The sequence below is a fragment of the Peromyscus eremicus genome, chromosome X (assembly GCF_949786415.1).
Source record: "Peromyscus eremicus chromosome X, PerEre_H2_v1, whole genome shotgun sequence".
Classification (NCBI taxonomy): Eukaryota; Metazoa; Chordata; class Mammalia; order Rodentia; family Cricetidae; genus Peromyscus; species Peromyscus eremicus.
Genome location: NC_081439.1, coordinates 119723251 through 119745647, shown reverse-complemented (window position 1 = coordinate 119745647; position 22397 = coordinate 119723251).

Sequence of the window (22397 nt, the reverse complement as noted above, 5' to 3'; positions counted from 1 at the left end):
AAAGTCTTTCACTCTCTGCACATTTTCCATTTGTGGTTTTCTGTGTTAATTGCCATTTACTGCAAAAAGAAGTTTCTCTGATGTGGACTGAGTGTGGTACTTATCTATGAGTGTAGCAGTATATCATTGCTATGTTCCTTTAGCAGAATAATAGTACTAGGATTTTCCCTAGGCCCATGGATACCTAATCTCAGGTTCTTGGCCATTTTGGCACTGTCTCATGTAGGTTCTATGTCATGGATTAATCCTTAAATTCACTTAAAAAGTGATTGGTTATTGCCATAGCATTTGTATCATTATTTCACCAGTATATCTTGCAGGCAGATCTCTGTTGTAGGTCTCAGACTTCATAGCTTGGTGATATTGATGAGTAACTTTCTCTTCCAGCAGCATGCAGAGAGGCCCCATCTTCTGACCTCTCACTGAATAGGGTCCTACTGTAAGAGTAAGGGAGTTTCTTAATTTTCTTCGGGGACAGCGGTAATTGTTTCCAACTCTTTCCTCTTTAAAACATTAGGTAAGACTATGATGCAAAATTCTTAGCATTCTACTATTATTATCATCATTAGCATCACTGTCATTATTAAAGGAGAGAGTAAATGTCACAGTACAGCCAGCAACAGTGCTGGTCTCACAGATACTTCCAGAATAGAAAAAGAGAAAGTATATAATGTCAGAACTACAAAGAAGGCAGGAGATTAAAGACCGATTCTCAACATACTGATTGAGCAGCTGTGGAACTCTGACCTTCTGAAAACAGCATCCTCTGACACTATTCCCCTGTGACAGTACAAGCTCAGAAATGTTCCTCCATCACTTAAAAATCGCCACATTAGAAGAGGAAGTTGATAGGCATGTTCATATCAGCTTCTCTTTTATTTTTTATAGTATACATTAACAGGTCTCTACCCAATTCCTCTTTCTTTAATGGGGACTTCACCTTCTTTCATGACATTGTTGTTTTGCTACTTGACACGTAAAGGCTTTTACTGAAAGCAAAGTACAATTTACAACATAGAACATTTCTAAATTATAGGTTGTGTGAAACTCCTTTCACCGTTTTGGAAAGACAAATTTCTGAACCAGAGAGAAATAGCAGCAAATAATAGTAGTTGGTGACACAGATGCCAAACAAACTGGAGGTGATATTAGGATCTCCATTTTAATTTTCTTTTCCTGAATAGATAATCACTTCCAACTCTCTGTAACTTGGTAGGCAGCCTTCATGCTGGGAATCTGCCTAGCATTCTTCAGAGCACACCTCCATATATTAGAGTGAAGACTAATCTGTTTTCCTGCAGAAAGGTATGCTAGCATCCTGTAGGCACGTATCAGAGATGAAGGGCAGAATATTTTACCAAACACCTTGTCCAATATTTTCCTCTGTTTATTCACATACTATGCCATGATTTTCAGCAAAGGCTAAGGAAGCATTGCACTTAGAAAAGAAACAAAAGGACTTGGCCACACAAATAGTGTTTTCTTCCCTCCCTTCCTCAGAAGAGAGAGACTGCTCTTACTGAGGAGGGGCTCCCAAGGAAGACAAGCTTTGTAAATGATTAATAGAAGATTATTCTCCAGCTTAGACTTGTCTAGGTGATTCTTATGAATCTGCAGTAGCTCCACACTCTTGCTGAGGACTGTTGCTGCTGGCTTCTGTAAACTTATCTTCTTTCATCTTCTCACTACATTTTCTTTTGGTCCTGTTGTTTCTCAAACACATGTGCATTATTCCAGTCTTAGGGCATTTTTACTACCTGGGCACTGTCTCTCTGAAAGGTCAAACTATCACATAACTAGTTTCTTATCATTCAAGCCAGCTCCAGTTCACCACTGAACAATACCTTTCCTGACATGAAATAAAGCTGCCTCAACAAACTACAATATCACTCTCATATTTTTCTATCTGCTCAGAAGTTACTACTTTATGATTTTTTTTACTTGTTTTCATGTTAGCTCCTACTTTTAGAGCAGTGGTTCTCAACCTGTGGGTAAGAACATCTTTGGGGTTGGGGTTAACAACATCGCATATCAGATATCCTGTGCATCAGATATTTACATTAAAATTCCTAACAGTAGCAAAATTACAGTTATGAAGTAGTATTGATATAATTTTATAATTGGAGGGTCACCAAACATGAGGAACTGTATTAAATGGTCACAGCATCAGGAAGGTTGAGAACCACTGCTTTAAAATATAAGCTTTCTTCTGTCTGTCTTTTGTCCCACTGTAACTTCAATACCCAGAAGTGTTTAGCAGTCCTAAGGGGTACAGAGTATAAAATCTCAGGAACTATATAGCTTTAAATACCATATGCTTGGAATATTTCTTAGAGGTAGAATACATTTGTGATACACAAGAATAATTGTGGATGTTTAAATTGAATATAATGAAAGAAAATATGACTTGATAATCACACAAACCCACTTAGTAAATAGAACAGCAGGCAAACAACTCCTTATCCTCGACCTGCTCAAGCCTTCTTGGATTTTTGTTTGTTTTGAAAGTTGTCCTGGGGAACAATTATGCCCACCTCTTTACATATGCTTAATGCATTTCTTTTAAAAATAAATTTTAAAGCACGAGGACAAGGAAAATTGCAAGACAAATACAATATGTATAGACAATAGGTAATGAGAAGACAATAAGTATGATTGAGATAATATTTTTTAAAACCTGTGCTTTTCCTTCCTCACAGAGTACATTTTTTTTTTTACTGTAAGGGGTCTTCCATTTGCCAGAAAGGAAATGGAGATATGTGATACAGGGAATGAACTAAGAGTATGTCACGTAGCCTCCCACACAATGAGTCAGCATCTTTATGAGCCAAACTGTTATTTTAAATCACTATTTCTAAGTTTCTTTTCATGGATTAGCTGGTGTCAAAAAGGCAGGTGTGGTATGGAAAAAGAATAATAGATAAGGCAGAAAGAGGAAGAAAGAGAGTCATGTGTCCTGGCTGTGGACAGTAACATTGAGCCTTGAGATGATTTCCTGTCCTCACTTTCTGTGTGACAAGCTACAGTTAGACATCCTGGGGTCTATGTACATCAAAATATCCTGGGTCATTCAAAGTGGTCATATGTAGATGTAACCAACCGTCTTATTAAATAAGATACACAGAGCCGATTCAGAGAAGAAAGCCAAGAGGTCAGAGCTAAGAGCCTCACCCTTCCTGCTTCAGTGATCCTCTTCAGTCAAGAGAGCTCTCCGAAAGGGACCTACTTCCTGTGTGTATGTCTTTATATAGTCTAGCTGTTCTGCCTTCTCATTGGTTGTAAACCTAAACACGTGACTGCCTTGTCACTGCCTGTATGTACCGCCCTCCAGGTCCTTAAAGGCGTGTGCCACCTCCGCCACGCACTTGCTATGGCTCTAATAGCTCTGACCCCCAGGCAACTTTATTTATTAACATACAATTAAAATCACATTTCAGTACAAGTAAAATACCACCACAGTCATAAATAAAGAGAGTCCTTATTTATGAATCTCCCAAACGTTCCTTGATTCATACATATCAAGAGACCTGGGTTGAAGTAAAGAAGGCAATGAGGGCTACATATAGGAAATAGCAGGTATCTCAGGCTTCTGTACCCAAGGGGGGGGTGGTAAAAAATATCTAGCCCACTGAACAAGCCAAAGAGAATGTTCAGACTTTGCTCAAGCCAAGAAAGAACAGGATGAAAGCTGCAGACTTCAGCATAGATGCCAGCTGAGCAAGCAGCTTCAAGAGATATCACCAAGTGACAGGAACACCAGAGGATTGCAATGTTCTCTCTCCCACGTAAGTCACATGAAATCATAGCATACTCACACAGCACAGTCATCATTATAATTATAATCTCTGGAGAGAAAATGAAGGATGCACATTTTCCCTGCATGTGACATTTGTCACGAAAGATTCTTGAGATTCTTCTGTACAAATTGCTAACTGGAATTAAACACTGGGATAGCATTAGATAAAATCCAGCTGGCAGGTGAACATTGTGGCTTCCTGATACAGATCCTCACTCAACCATAGATTGTCTATAGTTCAGATAGAAGCTTTCCTTTACTGAAAGTACAATTCAGCAAAAGTCAGAATATCTGACAAAATTTGAACTTGCTATGCTGAGACCTTCTCACTTCTAAGACATACCTAGTTACAGTTTAGGGCTTTCTCCTATTCTGGATCTATTGTGAAATAAAATTCAAGACATGGTGAAGTCCGTAAACTATAAGAGAAACCTCCAGGTTCTCCCACACTTCATTACAGGAAGAACAAAAACATCAATACTAAAATTTCATATACCCACCCAGCATTTCCCAAAGAAAAGCCTGTGAAATATAAGTCCTATGAGATTTTCTTTGAAAAAAAAAAAAACAGGGGCTATGAAAAATCTTAAAGCAAAACTCTTTTATTAGTTTCTCCTGCTGAGGAGTTAAATGCATAGCAAAGGCTCTAAGAATATTAATTTTCTTTAGCATGACTCTCCTAACTTATTTGGCTCCAGAACATGCTTAATGTACAACTAGTCATCAGCGTGTAATATAATTAGCATTATATTAAGGTATACTGCAGCATACCTCAAATCCAAGCACCCAGCAGGTAGAAGCAAGAAAGGGAGAAAGAAGGGATAAGGAACACTAATGATGCTTCAAAAAACCATAGAAAACATTGTTTTATAAGTGCTCTGTCTCTCTCTCTCTCTCTCTCTCTCTCTCTCTCTCTCTCTCTCTCTCTCTCTCCCTGTCTACATGTACACATACACAAAATGTATGCGTAGTGCCTATGTGTGATAATTCACCTCTATCTAACAAAAACCTCTGTTGGGGATGTAGAAATGGCTCAGTAGTTATGAGCAGTTATTGCTGTTGAGAAGGGCCTGGATTTGATTCCCTGAACCTACATGGTAGGTCACAAGTGCCTATAACTCGATTGATAGTGGTCTGAGGACATTTTCTGGCCTCCTCGGCCACTTGTGTGCATTTGGTGCACATAAACTCACACGTGTTCATTCACATAAATTAGATAGATAGATAGATAGATAGATAGATAGATAGATAGATAGATAGATAGATAGAAAGAAAGAATCCAAGCCCCAGGAAAGGGAAACTTCCTTTTGAGTTATTGGTCAGAGCAGGGGTATGGTATCCAAGAGATTCCCAAAACAATACAGATTATGGCCATTGCTCTTGATTTTCTCCCAGAACTTGAAGGTACGACCCTATTACTGAAGACACCTGTGGTGGTTCAAATGTGAATGACTCTTCCATATGCTCATATACTTAAATACTTGGTCTCCAGTTGGTGAGACTGTTTGGGAATGATTAAGGGGTATGGCTAGGTTAGATAAGGTGTGTCACTGAAGTGGGCTTTGAGATTTAAAAAGCCAACACTATTCAGTTATCTCTCTCTGCCTCCTCCTTGTATGGATTAAGATGTGAGCTCTCAGCTACTGCTCCAGCACTATGCCTGCCTGCCTGCTGTCATGCTTCCCACAATGATGATCATAACTCACCCTCTGAAACTGTAAGCCCCCAGTAAACTATTTCTTCTATAAGTTTCCTTGATCAAGGTGTCTCTTTACATCAATAGAAAAGTAATTAAGTCAATATCCCCATATTTCCAAAACAGGGTTTGGAAGAATAAAGCTGGTGCTGACCTGGAAGCCTTGGCCTTGAGCTCTAGCTTTTCAGAGTATTGGAAGATGTTATGCAAGCTGCCAAAAGAGAAAAATAATAAACACTACTATCCAACTATTAAGCCTGTGAAGCACAATGACAGGTCTGGAAAGATATCCTCAGTGGTACAACAGTCACACATTTACATTGGGAATAAGCAACAACTACTGAACTTAAAGTCTACTTAATAAGAGGAGATTTATGCCTGGTACTGTAAACCTAGCCAAGTGCCCATGGCTTGAGAGATCTAGACCCTAGAGGAGTACCTACTACTGCTGTATTCCTAAGTCAATGTGCTTTCTAACTGTATTCTAAATAGTTCTCTTTATACACACAGATTAGCATAGCTTTTACTCTTCATTAAAGATGATTCTTTTGGAGCAGATGGTGGCTACCACTAGTCAAAACATTGAAATTAAATGACTAAGGAGTTCCAAGCTTCAACTGTTACATTGATAATACAATTCCTACACTTAAGATTCTCAAAACATTGTGGAAGAGAATTTGACAAGATTGTAAAATTAGGAGGACCAGGATACCTGCTGCAAGATAGTGTCTTCTAGACATGACAAGGTGGCTACACAAATGAAATCTCAGTAATATAGTTGCCACAGCAAGATCTGCATAATGGTGATACTAGTCCACCAGTTGACATTTCAGTATTGATTGGGGGAAATCTCACAAGGCCCCACTCCTGTAAGCAATTAATGTCTGCTGACAGAGGAAGAATCATTTTTCTCGAGAGATGAGAGCCCTGATATGTTTTCCAAAAACAAGTCCTAAACATATCTACATATGAGCAACACCAAATAAAAGAGGAGGTCATAAATAAAGACAGAGTGGGTAAGTACATGGGAGAAATTGTAGGGAAAGGGGGAGGAGTAGAAATGATGTAAATATAGTAATCGTGCACATAAATCTCAAAATTAAAAAACAAATAAATAAACCATAAAATAAGTTGAATTCTAGATGTTTACAAATTTATTTGCTCCAAGAATGTAATGTGGTCATGCACCTGTTAACAAACAGGGGATACCTTCATGAATGTACTTTGCTTTACACACACAAAAAAAGTTATATATCACTTTTAGAAATTTTCTTTTAAATGTGTGAAACTTGCCACTAAGGAAATTATTCATGAGAAATTCTTTCTGAAAGGAATGACCTCACTGTACATATGGACATAATACAGTATCAATTGTATTACTACATTTAATAATAATTTCTATTTATTAAAAAGATTATAACAATAAAAATTATACAAGAAGTTATCATAAACTTGAGAGGGGAAGATGTGAGAGGTGTTGGAGAGGCAGATATGATGCAAATACAATGTACACACATATGAAAATTTCAAATAAAATTTTAATTAGCATTTAAAAAAAGAGTTCAAGACAAGTCTTGGTTACATAGCACATCTGAGACCAGCCTTAGTTACACAGACCCTATTGCACTAAAATAAGATTTAAAACATAGACATTGGAAAATACCACTGTTTCATGTTATATTTAACAGAGAAAACATGAGAATAATCCATGATTTCAGAATCAAGGTAACTCAAGAGCTTGAGAAATAATAGGAGCAACAAGAGCTAGCTGACAGATGAACTCTACCTTTCTGCCTTCCTCCATCAGCCACATCCCAAAGCACCCTAAACAAATCTACAATGCAAACAAAAATCACTGGGCTTGCTATATGCACATGTAGTTGGAGACAAACCACCCCAGACAAGTTTCCTCAGCCTAACACCCTGATATAGAAATTCTACAGCTTCTGCTGAATATATAAATAGTGAAATCATAAGTAAACATGAGAAGGAGAATGCAAAGTTATTGAAGGAGCCTGTGTAATTACCAAAGGATTTCTGAGATCATCTAAAGCCAGCCAAGAGTCTGTTTAACAAACCTGAGGGCAAGTGTCTCCTAACACAATATATATAGTGCACATCCAGTAAATATGGAGTAAATGGACTATAGTGTAAGAACAAATGCATTTGTTATAATAATGACATTTTTGTTTTTCAAAGATCTAGGGCCCATTGAGTACTATTAATAACCCCATGTGATATCTCTTTCTGCTCTTCCTCCCCGCTCTTTTTCTTCCCCCAGTGATAACAGACAGACATAACTTACTAGAAGACTAGGAAGAGATAATAGATGTCTTGAGCTCAGAAAAGAGAAAGATGAGTTAAAAAGGTAGTGAGACTAGTTCCCAAGTCCCATGAAGCATCCTACTGATGGAAGTATCTTAAAATTAGTACAGCTGAATTGATCCCCCTAGATATCACATACTAAATGCCTTATACCATTCTTACTGGAGGAAGTGAAGCACTGGCAACAATGCTTAAGTTCCAGAGAACTTACAATTAGACAAGGAACCTAGTACCCACTGGTTACAATGGAATGTTTCATGGAGGCCTCCATGCTGTTGCCCTGTTATTCAATATTGGTACAACCAAGGGGGAAAAGAACATCGGAATTTAATGAACTGTTCATGATGGTCTTGTCTTGAAGCTGATTTGATTTGACTGGTGTGTGTGTGTGTGTGTGTGTGTGTGTGTGTGTGTGTGTGTGTGTTACTAAGCATCAAACTTAGGGTCTTAAGCATTTTAGGCAAGTTCTGCATTACTGAACCACATCCCCAGCTCTCATTTAATTTCAAGAAATAAAAAAAGTTACTTTACCTCAGCTATTATGAGAAAACCAATCTTTTTCTTCAATATATCTTCATAATGAATTCCAGAAATGTTATTTATGTGTCAGATATATATGTGCATAAGCATATACACACCTATATATGTATACCTTCATATATCATATTCTCCACTGGTAAATTTAAAAGCCTCTTCCAAGGCTCCCTGAGCTGTAGGTTCAGTTGATGTCATCACCTCTGTTTAAAGAATAAATACTGTCACCACTGTCATTCAGTTTCTTATCTCTCACTCAAAAAAATATGCTAAATAGGCTCTTGATCTCTAACTCTTACAATTAAATTCAATTGAGTGTAATATGACTTGGAAAATGTAGGTAATGGGGGATGTTAATTCCTGATTCAGCATCATGCAGCAAGGAGGGGAATGGGAAGCAGAATCAGTCTCCTTAGTGTCACCTTCACCCACATTCAGGAACAAAGCACTCATAAATTATCTAAAGAGATTTGACAGTTTTTCCCTTTCAAGAGGCTAAGACCTTTGGACTGTGTGTGTGTGTGTGTGTGTGTGTGTGTGTGTGTGTGTGTGTATGTGTGTGTGTACATGTGTGTATAGATACAAGGAATAGAGAAGCATTTAAAAGACACTGAAGCAGTAAGACAGGTTGCCTATGACAACAATGATCTGTCACAATCTGTCTCTCATATCTTACCATCAAAATGTCCACAGAAATGCACTTGCCTTAGAAAAATTCCTTCTTTTTTATATAAAGTGTTTATCTCAGTTAGACAGCTGAGTAGTTGATTGTGACTATCAGTAACACTAAGTATCACAGCTCTACAGATAATCTAACTTCCATTGGTTCTGATAGAGATATGAATTAAACAAGGATTAAATTAGACTGTAATTATAGCTGGGTAATGAGGATAAAGGTAATTTTAATTTCTTCTTTTTGCCTACCTGTACTTTTCCTATATGAAAATATTTATTTGTTAAATCAGAAAAAAAAGAATTTAAGAAATTAGAAAATTGTTCATAATGTTGGTATTAGAGTGCAGCTTTCAGCATAGTGAAGCAGCAGAAAACAAGCCTTGTCACTCTGCCATAAACAACTAAAAAACTGAAAACTATAAATACATGAACTATCAAAGAACTGTTTAGGCATGAGGCATTACAGAAAGAACTGTGCTTAGGTCCATTTTTTCAGGCAGTTACACAGCATGGAAGACAACAATCCCAGCACATTTTTTTTTGTTGAAAATAAATATATATGATTTTGGAGAAAGTGAAACATGTGGTGTTTGCAGGATATGAAGACAATGAGTTTCAGATATCTTCACAGAAGTCTTGCTTAGAAATACATTGGAAAAATGTTTATGTATAAGGTAATACTCAGTGGTGGGTGATGTAAACAATGCTACAACAGCTCTGGAAGCAGATTGGATTTTGATCACCTCAAGTATGGATATCATGTTGAAATGTAAAGCACACAATAGTAACTTTTGCAATGCCCCATCACAATGTAGGTGGAACTAACTACCTGTACTTTAGATTACCCTTGACCAAATTGACCTACAAGTTATCTGTTTCACAAAATTAGGTTGATTTCTTAAAAGCTACCAATGTGAGGTAGATAGTTTACACTACCCAATCAAGCATTACTTGACATAGAAAGTACTTAGAGAATATGAAACATAACCGAGAAAAATAATCCAATTGAAATAACTCATAAATGACAAAAATGATGAAAATAGACAGACTTTGTAATAGCCATATGTATGTAACATGAAGTGACAAATGAATGACTTAAATTGGAAACAGCATTGTAAAATTCAAAATAAAGTATTTACAAGATGAATTTAACAGCAGTGCAATCACTGAAAAATGAATGATGAACCAGGAATTGACAAGTCTAAAGAGCATTTGGGAGAGAAAAGGGACATACAGAGAATTCTAACATCTGGTGAATAGCATAATGCACCATTACTATGCTTATGGTGAATAGAACTGAAAAGAAAAATACTTAAATAAAACATGATTTATTTTTAAAATATTTTTCTAAATTATAAACCCACAGAATAATGAAATTTAACAAACCTCAAAGAATATAAATAATAACAAATCACATCAAGACCCCCAGGATAAGGTAGTTAGAAACCAAAGATAGGAAGAAAATCCATAAGGCTTTCAGATGGGAGAAATAGGGAGTTTACAAAGAGAATAAAGATTAAAATGGACAGACTACACATCACTCCCTGTTGCTAGAGTTTTCCTGCCTGGCCCACGGTCAGGGCAAATCTCTCTCACCTGCCAGTCCCACAGCCACTCAGACCCGACCAAGTAAACACGGAGATTTATACTGGTTACAAACTGTATGGCTGTGGCAGGCTTCTTGCTAACTGTTCTTACAACTTAAATTAATCCATTTCTATTAATCTATACTTTGCTACATGGCTCGTGGCTTACCTGCATCTTCACATGCTGTTTGTCATCATGGCGACTGGCAGTGTCTCTGACTCAGCCTTCCACTTCCCAGCTTTATTCTCCTCCTTGTCCTGCCTATACTTCCTGCCTAGCCACTGGCCAATCAGTGATTTATTTACTGACCAATCAGCAACACACTTGACATACAGACCATCCCACAGCACTTCCCCCTTTCTTTTTTCAAAAAGGAAGGTTTTTAACCTTAACAAAGTAAAATTACATATAATTTGGGAATTTGGGCATAGCTTCTCTTACTACTTCCTGCTGGAGGGGGGTGCTGTATCTTATGAGGACACAAAGAAAATTTTAGGATTATGGAATAGTCCATGAGGCTGTATTGTCTGAGCCAGTTGCCTTCAAACCATTCTGGATGTTGGATCATCTGGGCCATGGTGTCATCGGAGACCTTTCAGGGGGTCTTGGCTGGTCAAACCTGATGTATCTTAATCTGGAATAAATCCACAGCCTCTGGCTTTCTGTGGGAACAAAAGCAGAGTCTCCTTTCCAAAGCAACATATCCTTATATCTAAATTTTGAAGTCAAGGTATCTTTAAAATATACATTTTGACATAACTCAACAGCTTTTACAATCAAATGTTTTTCTGCAGTTAAAAATCCCAAAGACAACACAATCCAGATTCTCTGTGTAATATTCATCTTTACGTGGCTTATTTTTATATTAATTTTACTGTCTCTTTAAAGACTTTATTTTTTAAAACTATGTATGTGTTTATATAACTGTATATATCACCTTTTTTGTCTCTTTCAAGCCTATGTATATTTTACACACATTGTAAACTGAATCTGTCTTATTGTGAATCTACTGCTTTAAACTGCAGCAGCTGTGGCTGCTGGCTCCGCCCACCTCAGCTTCCCAACATGGCGGTGGCACGCCTTCCACCAGCTCTGGGAGCCATCGTGGGTCTCTATGCTTTCATCCAAGCAGTGTGCAGCCCAGAAACCTCTTCTGCTTTGTACTAGCAAAGGCCAAATCCACCACGCAGCTCAATGTGCCACTCGCAGAGGCCTCATTCCCGCCATAGGCAGGTCGAGCACTAGGAACCCACCAGTAGCTCAAACCAGCAGCTGCCACTCATTTGAGAGAGACAACTAGGAAGCTGTTTTTAGCTCCGTTTTAGAATCTTTTTTCTCAGTTTTTAGGTGGAAACTCTTGCCACCACGTTGGATGCCATTTGTTGCTAGAGTTTTCCTGCCTGGCCCACAGGTCAGGGCAAATCTCTCTCACCTGCCAGTCCCACAGCCACTCAGACCTGACCAAGTAAATGCAGAGACTTATATTGGTTACAAACTGTATGGCCATGGCAGGCTTCTTGCTAACTGTTCTTACAACTTAAATTAATCCATTTCTATTAATGTATACCTTGCCACATGGCTCGTGGCTTACCTGCATCTTCACATGCTGTTTGTCATCATGGCAGCTGGCAGTGCCTCTCTGACTCAGCCTTCCACTTCCCAGCTTTATTCTCCTCCTTGTCCTGCCTATACTTCCTGCCTAGCCACTGGCCAATCAGTGATTTATTTACTGACCAATCAGCAACACACTTGACGTACAGACCATCCCACAGCAACTCCCACATAAACCGAGTGATGATATAAAATCTATACATTAATGACCAGAAAATAGAAATTTAGAATTCTACACATAGAAAGAATATTCCTCAAAAACAGACAAAATGGACTTTTTCAGACAAACAGACTGAGATATTCTGTCCAGTGAAATTTTAATACTTGAAATATAAAAAGATGTTTTTGAGATATAAGAGACAGTGATCCCAGAGAAAACCCTACACTAACATAAAAGAAGAAAAACAGAAGTATTGGTGAAATTATTAAGGCCACTCCACGTAGTTAAAAGGAGATTTATTTAATGGCGTAACTTACAAATTAAGGGATAGGTAGGTCGCGGGGTCTGGGGAAGGTGTATCACAGGCCAGCGGTGTTCTCTGGAGCTCTGCTTGGCCCACCTCCACTGTCCAGGGTCCCAGACCAGAGCGAGTGCTGGCCCATCCAGATCTGGGGTCTCCAGGCGCCTCCCTTGGCCCCGCCTTGTAGGCGTGACAGTTGCCAAAGTCTCAATGGGGGTTGGAATTTCCTGATCAAAGCTGGAATGGCTACCCACTACACAGAAGTGCTAAGTATTTGTGCAAATAGACAACGTTGTTTCTCACTTAAAAAAACTTTACAGTTAAATTTATTTCAAAATAATTGTACAAATATATCTTAGGCATTAACAAGTATAACTACAAAATAAATACCCCAAAATATTTTTAAATGGAGGGAATAACCAGAAGTATAGGTTTCAAGCACACACACACACACACACACACACACACACACACACACACACAGTGGGATAGATTGGCATAAATTTAAGGGGTCATACTTTAAATTCTAGTACAACTAGTGGGGAAAAATAAAATGTATAGCTATAGCTATATGGGAACAGTAAATGACTTTTTTGAATAGGATCCCAGACAATCAGGAATTAAGGCCAACATTTGATAAATGAGACCTCATGCAATAAATTTAAAAGTTTCTGTTCAGCAAAGGAAATAGTCAAGTGAAGAGACACTCTATAGAATGAAATAAAAACCTTTGCCAGCTGTATATCTAACAGAGGGTTAATTCATTAAGAACTAAAAAGAAAACTGAACAAGAAGTAAACAAATTCTCCAGTCCATGAATAGCCTAGTGAATGAACTGATAGTGCACAAAGGAACAGATACTAATGCATAGTAAATATGTTTAAAAATACCATTCAACCTCAGTAACCCTCTTATTCCAGTGAGAATACCAGATGAGCATGGATGTGTGTGAAAGAGAGCCTCTATACACTTCCGAAGGCAAGGTAAACTAGTCCAAGCTCTTTGGAACCAGCATGATCAAAAAAAATTTAGAAGGGTTCATTAGATAATCTGAATCTAAGTGTCACACTGAAGATCCCAGTTAAACTAAATGCATCACAAAACAAAACCAAAAGTCATTAATCTAGGCAAGCAAAAGACTGGTAGGAATGGGGGTGTTCACAGGTGTGGGAAGGAGATAAGAGGGGAGTAATCACAACATATTATATATATATATATATATATATATATATATATATATATGCATGAAATTACAAAATAACAAAAATAATTTTTAAGAAACACTAGAAATAGACCTACCATACAACCCAGCTATACAATCCCTGGCTATTTACTTGAAAGACTAACTCCAAGTCCACAAAGCACAGAGATATATACACATCAATGTATACTGCAGTGCTGTTTTCAGTAGCCATGCTACGGAATCAACCTAGGTAGGCATGAAAACTTATCTCTCAAATCTCTACAGCACACATGATTGGAGAAAAGCCCCAGTTCTTGTGCTGTGGAATATATCATATTTATGCCATACTTCCTAGAGTGCTCCCAGATTATGACTCAATGCAGGAACATTACAAAACTAGCCTCCTTCTTGGCAGACACATGAATCCTCCATCATACAATCTTGACTGAAGAACTGCGCATTGGCTGCTTAAGAACTTTCTTAGAACTGCACACCAGTGTAAGTCTCTTTCATACAACCCCTCTTTGCTTCTTTATTCTCAAGAGCCAGATCTGCATCATGCTCTTACGTTTTCTTATTCTGATTCCCTGCCTAGTACATCTATTGAATATCTAATCCTATCCTGGCATGTGCTTTTCCAAGGACATGTACTAATTCCTAGACACTAAATACAAAAATATGTATAGATTAAACCTTAAAAAGTAGGAAAGTATGCCATAACAATACAAGTCATTAAACTAAGTACCCACATTAATATTAAAGAAGTAATTGAGATAATGAATGTAAGCACAAACAGGAGTATTTGTGTTTCAAGAGGTCCATGTCATGGTGAACAAAGAACCGAGGTCTCACACATATGAGGAAAGTACTCTACTATTGATCTATATTCCCAGTGGTTTTGAAAATTCCATACATGTATACAATTTACCTTGATCATTTCCAACCCCACTCTCCAACCTGGCCTGTCAAACATACGTCCCTCCCAACTCAATATCTTTTTTCAATATTTTATTTAATATTTGAAATTTTCATGTTTAAAACATATTTTGACTACATCTATCCACCCCTACCTCCTTCTAATTCCCACTAGTGTCCCCACCATGCCTCTCTATCAACTTACTGTTTTCCGTTTCTTTATTTTAATAATCCCTTGAGTCCAACAGTGCTGCCTGAATGTATATGGTTATGGTAACATCCAGGAATCAAGCTAGATGTCCATCAACAGAGGAATAGATCAGGAAAATGCAATATATATATATATATATATATATATATATATATATATATATATATATATATATATATATATATGACTATTACTCAGATTTAAAAAATAAAACCACAAAATTTATAGATAAATAACATAGATTTTTTTCAACATATAATAATCCACTGAGTCCAATTAGTGCTTCCACTATGTACATGGGTATAACAACTGGTACATAGACATGCAAGTAGAAGGCACATCTTTAAGAGAAAATGACTCTATCTACCCATTTCTAGCCATCAATTTACCATTCTCTAGCTAGAGGTGGGTACTCAAAATCCTCTCCCCCATTCTTTTGAAATTTTAACTGGCATATAGTATATAGGTCCCATGTAGTTAAAAATATAAGTATATTGGTATATGGTATATAGTATATAGGTACAGTGTATAGGTCTTATGAAGCTAAAAATAGAGGCTATACGTTGATGTATGCAATAAACACACATGCCCAAAAGACAGCAACTCAGAGCGCTCCTCTCCTCTCAATTCTCTGACTCTTACATCCTTCCCAGGCCTCTTATCAACAGCAAAAAAAGCTAAACTATTAATTATAGAAAAATGCTAAAAAAAATGCAAAGACACATAATAAAAAAGTCAATGATTTTTAAAATATACATATAAAATAATATATACATATATAATTTTATATATCTGTACATATGTTTATATTCACACATAAATATACCTGTGTATATAAAAAAATTCAAGTTTTGTCAAGAATATAGAGTGTTCTAGTTAGCTTCAGGTATCAGTGTAACACATCCCAGCATCATCTCAGGAACCTCAATTAAGGAATTCCTTAGATCAGATTGGCTTATGGCTGGCCATGTCTGTCAAACTGTCTTGAAGGATGGTTGATGTGAGAGAGCCCAGCACACTGTTGGTGCCAGAATCCTTTGGCAAGTGGACCTGTATTATATAAGAAAGCTAGCTTAACATGAGCCAGAGACTGAGCCAGTAAGCAGCATACCTTCATCATTCCTGCCTCGGATTTCTGCCCTCACTAACTTCCCTCATGATGTAGTATGGCATGGAAACAGGCCAAATAAACCCTTTCTTTCCCAAATTGATTTTGGTTATGATGTTTTATCACAGAAACAGAAAAAAAGAAAACTACAACATGGAATATCTGTTACATTCATGTATTTATAATGAGAATGCAAAATATACAGCCAGTTTAAAACAGTTTGGCAATTCTTCAACATGCTAAACAGTTAATCAAATGAGCCAGCAATTCTACCAGCAGTATCTACCCAAGATAAATGAAAGCTTAAGTCTACAAGGTCTTACATGCCAATGCTTATGGCAGCACCATGGAAAACAGGTAGAAGGTGGAAACAACATGAAGCCCATAAGCTGATGAGCAGGCAAACATATGTATCCACAGTACTCAGCACTATTCGGTAATACAAACATGTGAGCTACTGCTACACAGAACAACAGAATGAAATCCCAGTATGAAATAAGAGAAACTCAAAAGGCTACATCCTTCATGAGACTATTTACAAGACATTCTGCAAAAAGCAAACTAGATTCATCAGTGGTTCTGTGATGTTTTCTCTACAAGGTATTTTTAAGTGACAGAACTCTCTCACATTTTAATTATAGTCATCTTTACCAGTCATTTGTCAAAAATTCTTATAAATTTATACTGAGCAAGGTAAACTGCACTGAATGTGTACATACACATACACTATATATGTATATCTGCATACATAACTTATCTTTAAAACTGAGTGATATTATATTGTATAAGAAAGTAAAAGATCTTAATACAAAGTTTATTAAAAAATGTCAATAATTTAAAGAGAAAACAGGTTTTCTGAAAAGTCTTCCATTTAGTATAATTTAAATTCCTATTCCTGGAGTTGGACAGCAGGTGGTCTCATCAAGAAGTCATCAAAGTAACAAGCCCATCCAGATGACTGATGGCACTGCTAGGCCCTCAGATAGCAGGCCTGCTGGGAGTGAACTGCTTTTATTATAAAAGCAGTTCATTCCAAAGATGTGTTCTTTCTTGTAGAAATTTCTCAAGATAGCAGTAGGCACAGCATCTCTTCAAAGCCTGGGAGTAACAACAGGTCTCTTTGAAAAAAATAAAATGAATGTATTCAAAGTACTAATAATAATGCAGACACATCAAAGCAAAAGTATTAAAACATATTTATTAGGCCTAAGATAGACATGACAAATAAAAATAGAAATTAGGATTATCAGACTACAACCCATAGCTCCAGAGAAGGGGCTTGGGGACGCATGGATCACCCTGGGAAGGGGAAACAGATGAGATCTCCACGAGTGAACTGGGGATGAGGAAGCAGCAACAGAGGGGAGGGCATGGGGGATGAGAATATGAGGGAATAGGATGGTTGAGCTGGGGGAGGATGGAGTGGGAGAGCAATGAAAGAGATATCTTGATAGAGGGAGACATCATGGGGTAAGGGAGAAAGCTAGTGCTAGGGAAATTCTCAGGAATCCACAAGGACGACCCCATCTTAGACTACTAGCAATAGTCGAGAGGTGCCTGAACTGGCTTACCTCAGCAATCAGATAAGTGAGTACTCTGTCATCCTAGATCCTTCATCCAGAAACTGATGGAAGCAGATGCAGAGATCCACAACCAAGCACAGAGCGAGCTCTGGGAGTTAAGTCGTAGAGATGGAAAGAAATTATATGAGCAAGAATAGTTGTTAGTGTCTGAGAGAAGCCCCCAAGACAGACCAACAGTCACAGTCACGTACGCAATTTAGCAAGAGCGTTTATTGTTTCCAACAGTTGGGGTAGCAAATAGCGACCCCAAAGTGGGGGTCACAAGCTCCTTTTAAGCAGAGGTAGGGGAATTCCAGAGAGGAGGGATCAATCTGGTACTGACTGGTGGAGGAAAGATTAGTCTGGGAGTTGACTAGTGGGAGGCTATAGTGGTTAGGGGCTCCTTGGTGGTGGTGGGAGATCTAGTGTCTAGGGGCTTGTTGACAGGAGGGTAGGGAAAGCTATTTTTAGCTAGCAGAAGTCTGAGGGACATCTGCTGAGCCAGCAGAAGGGGCTTGCCAGCAGGAGGCTGGGGGGCACCTGTTGATTGGTTGCCTCTAAGTTGTGGTTTTCCTGAGAATTGTTTGCTCAGCTCCAGCCCATTCTAGTGAACGAAAACTAAAGACTGGTCCGTGTCAGGGCTGCTAGGGGAGCCTGTTAGGGCCTTGGCTTGGTCATCCAATCCTTTCAGGAGTCAAAATCATAATGGGGAAATCTACAGAGACAACTGAACCAAGCTCATAGGAACTCACGAACTTCAGAGTGATAGCTGTGGAACTTGTATGGGACTGAACTAGACCCTCTGCATACGGGAGACAGCTATGTAGCTGGGTCTGTTTGAGGGGCCCCTAGCAGTGTGATCAGGATCTATCCCTCGTGCATGAGCTGGCTTTCTGGATCCCATTACCTGTGGTCCAACACCTTGTTTACCCTTGATGTAGGAGGGAGGGGCTTGGTCCTGCCTCAACAGAATGTACCAGGCTTTGCTGTTTCCCCAGGGTAGGACTTACCTTTTTGAAGAAGGGGATTGGGGGGTAAGTCAGGGAGGAGAGGGGAAGGCAGGGTGGGGATGAGGGGAGAGCTGGAGGAGGCATGAGAGGCATCTGTTGTTGGTATGTAAAATGAATAAAAAATTTTAAATAAATTAAAAAATATATGATTATCAACATAGGGTTGTGTTCATTTTATTAAAACATTTGCAAAAAAGAGATAGGTTGGAGTGATAGTAAAAGTGGATTGCTCATAGAAGGATTCAGGTTATAGGATATCAATTACAATTCTACTATTCTGGATAAAGTATGAGGGAAGAAAATGATCACTTTTTCCACTACTGAAATTGGTGCCCCATGTTCATTTTCTCATTCACCTTGCACAGGATTTCTGATTTTATCATCACTTTTCACTGATGAGAAAAGAGAGGTACTAAGAAGTTGAGAAAATTATCTGATATCAGCAAAATAGAACTTATCCCTAGATTTAGTTCTGATAGTACACTGCCACTTTAAGGATGCATCATAAATAAAATAGAAAAGAGAACTCAAGAGGAAAAAAAGCAGTCTTATTGGTATTAATCTAATGAAATTTTTGAATGTAATCAGTAGGCCTGGGGACTTATAGAGGGAGAGCAATATATGGGGAATAAAAAGAAAATAGCAATACATTTTTAAAAAAATATTTAATCACAATCATTCATTACTTTTGGTGCTTATAGGCCCATGTTTTCTCCCGTGTGACTTAGAAAGATAAATTTTATTTCAAACATTTTTTTGCCCAAATGAACATATAACCTAGAAAAATAAACATAAAAAACATTGACATTGTTTTCAAAACAATGTAGATTTACATATTACTATAACATTTTTTTTAGTGTGGCAGTTCATGGCATAGTTTCAATTTTTCTTTAAGTTGCTGCTGTATTTGACTTTTTTTCATTCCGTTTTTGTTCTTGCCACACTAAGCTCACTTAACAAGTGCTTTTCATAAGAGCTGTTTGCAGAGAAGGGTTGATAACTTCCTGAGGATGTTTGTTCCTTACATCACAACCTGTGTTCTGGACTGTTTGTTGTTCTTGGTTTTGTTGCTTTTCTGTTATTTGTTGTTTTGCTTGTTTCAATCATAAGGCTGACTGAAATACTGGGCATGACAAGAACCTGCCGAGTTTATGCCCTAATCCTGCTGACAATCATTAGAAAAAGTCGGTTGAAAGGATTTCAGGATAAACTCAAAAGCCGGGAACAAGGTTTTAAAAGTTTATCTCAATGTGCATATTTATCTCCATATACACAAAATTATATACTAAAAAGGGAGTTTAAGGAGTTCTGCTGTAGATGGATCTGTTGGGGCTATCCACCCCATGATCAGTTGTTTTCTGACCATTTGTGAGGGTTTTTTAGTTGTTTATTGGTTTGGTTTGGGTTTGGATTTTTTATAATGGTCTCTGTCTCTTGCAAAAAAAAAAAAGCTTCATTGGTGAGGATTGAGAACACTACTTTTATTGCATATAAGTGTTTAGAATGCAGGTAGGAAATTATACTGGTTTAATGAAGTGGTGGTTGTAGGTTATCCTATCAAATTCATGACCTCACTAGCCCTGGTAGATGGCTAAGTTAAAAGTTACCAGGCATGATTTCCCTTCTGTTGAAAGGGCTTTACATCGAACTCCAGCACTCAAGGCTCAAGAAACATTGTGGAAGAGGGGAAGGAAAGATTGTAAGACAAAGGACTCAGAAATCTGCTGTGAGAATATTTATCCTAGAAATGACAGGGAAGCTTCTCCCATGATACTTCAACAATGTGGCTACGTGAACATGGCCTGAACAAAGACAACAACAACAAATATGCTGCTGTGGATGGCAGTGTGGCAGAAGGGATATCACAAGGCCTCAGCCCTACACAAAGAACTACAAGCAATTAAGGAATGCTGGGAGCAGGAAATAAAGTCTTCCTCAGAGAAGAGCATACCAATTGATTATCCAATACTAAATGGTCAGCCCTGAAATCATAAAAAGACAAGTAACATTATACAGACTGAACATGTTGTATTTATATATTGATGCAAATGTGTTTGTATATATGTAAGAAATGCAATTAAAGAAGAGGAGACCAGGAATTTGTGAGGGATCAGGGTAGGACAACATGAGAGGCGTTGGAGGTAGTTTCGGGAATGGAGGAAATGATGTAATTATATATTTATTTTATAAAGATTGAAACATTATTTAAGGTTTAATGTTCACATTGTTATATGTACAAAATATGGCTTTCAACAGAGCATAAGATACAAAATTAATACCATAATATAGCTTGGCATAATGGAAAAAAAGAGAAATGCCAGGAAGTTGATCTGTATCCTTTGGTGGAAGTGGAACAATGTCCTGTGATTCATTCATGTGACATCCTTATGGAATTATACTGTATTTTAATAAGAATTATTTAAAAGCAGCTTCATTTTAATAGTAATTTTAATCATGGAGGGGTAACAAATGGTTTGTCTTTTTAAGTGAACTGAATTTGTAAAAAGGAAGAGGTATATAAATGCCCTGAAATTTTTCCCTCCCATGTAAAAATGATAGTATATTTAAAACAAATAAACTTATTTTATAAGTCTCAAGTTTTTTTCTAAACAAAAATAAAACTATGTGACCCATATGAGTATGAGTCAGCTTTCATTCACAATCCTAAATAAACTCCCTCAATGTTGCCCTGACAAAATCTTATTTTAAGATAGCTGACTTATTGCCTATTGCAGCAGCATAATGCTAAAGAATTGAATCTTTCATAGTGTCCCATAAGTTTGGGTATGTTGTACTTTCATTTTCATTGAATTCTAGGAAATCTTTAATTTCTTTCTTTATTTCTTCCTTGACCAATTGGTGCTTCATGTGGGCATTATTCAGTTTCCATGAGATTGTAGGCTTTTGATAGTTTTTGTTGTTGTTGAAATCTAACTTTAAGCCATGGTGGTCTGTGGTGGTATTTTACTTGTACTGAAATGTGATTTTAATTGTATGTTAATAAATAAAGTTGCCTGGGGGTCAGAGTTATAGAGCCATAGCAAGTGCGTGGCGGTGGTGGTACACGCCTTTAAGGACCTGGAGGGCGGTACATACAGGCAATGACAAGGCAGCCACGTGTTTAGTTTACAACCAATGAGAAGGCAGAACATCTAGACTATTTAAAGACATACACACAGGAAGTAGGCCTCTTTTTCGGAGAGCTCTCTTGGCTGAAGCAGGATAGCTGAAGCAGGAAGGGTAAGGCTCTTAGTTCTGACCTCTTGGCTTTCTTCTCTGAATCGGCTCTGTGTTTCTTATTTAATAAGACGGTTGGTTACATCTACATTTGGTGCCCAACGTGACAAGAATCCATTAAAACCGCTTAACTTGGCTTGGCGGCAGGTCCGGGTTCCCACCAGGGCGGCCGGCAGGTCTGGTTTCCCGCCAGGGCGGCCGGCTCCCTAGCCCGGGCCCAGGTCGGCTTGGCCTCAGGCCGGACTAACCTTGAGCTACTTGCTTAAAGCCAGTGCTACAAACAACTCAGGCCTGCCCTGCCGAACAGGGCCCCTGCCTGTAAAACCAACGCACGTGGTTGGAGCTTAAGGTAGCCAGAGCCAAGGCTTGACTAGGCTCAAGAGGGAACACGTGGCTGGATTCAAGCTCTTAGGCAGAACTTGTGGCTACGCTTGCTTGCTCTTTCTTTCTCTCTCTCTCTCTCTCTCTCTCTCTCTCTCTCTCTCT